The following is an 899-nucleotide window of genomic DNA, read 5'->3' as shown; positions in this document are numbered from 1 at the left end:
CACACACACACACACACACACACACACACACACACACGCACGCACACGCAACCTGACAGGAACACGTATATAAAAAAAAAAGCTAGACATACTGACAAGTTTTTCTGTCGTGTCTTTCAGATAGATGCAGCATTGCAAGGTTTATACAGCAGCCAGACAAAGTAACCGGCGATCACACTTCAGATACTGATGAAGAATTTAATCTCTGAAGGCACGTGGCAGTTTTGTTTTCTCGTGATGATGACTAGCCGTTTTGTTGTTTGGAAATGAATACCTGCCGTTTAATGTTAAAAAAATCTAGCTTGAATGATGTTTACTGTATTTCTCCTCTTGTTTATAATAAGCTCCTTTTATTTTTATTTTGCAACATCTGTGTATCTCATTGAGCTCATGAATCATAAGCAGATCACTTGACACACAGGCCTGAGCTCCTCAGCTTGAGCTGCTAATGATTACAGATAAGCAGATGCTACTCTGAATAATTAATGTGTTTGAATAATTGTCCTTTTCCACTGATGGGAAAAACACATTTTGAGGGAATAAATGACCAGACAGTGATAGAAAATAGCTTGCAGAAGCAGAGAGGGGTGCTTGTAAATGCTGTTTTTTTTTGTTTTTTTTCTTTCTCACAGTCCAGTTCTCCATGTGCTGAGTATATGCTTTTAACAAGAGTACGGTGAGTTCTGCCCACAGATTTTCTATGAGACTCAAATCATAGCTTTGTGATGGCCATCTTGAAACACCGACTTTGTTCTCGTTTAACCACATTGTAACTAATTTGGTGGCATGATTAGGGTCATGGTCAATTTGGAAAATCCATTTATGTCCGTGACTAATGTCCTGAGATGTTGCTTCAATATTTCCTGTTGTGTGAGGCGAACCAAAGCACCCACAGAGCA

Source organism: Poecilia reticulata, linkage group LG15 (genome assembly GCF_000633615.1).
Source record: "Poecilia reticulata strain Guanapo linkage group LG15, Guppy_female_1.0+MT, whole genome shotgun sequence".
Classification (NCBI taxonomy): Eukaryota; Metazoa; Chordata; class Actinopteri; order Cyprinodontiformes; family Poeciliidae; genus Poecilia; species Poecilia reticulata.
The sequence above is the reverse complement of the archived record's forward strand: the minus strand, read 5'-3'. Positions refer to the sequence as shown.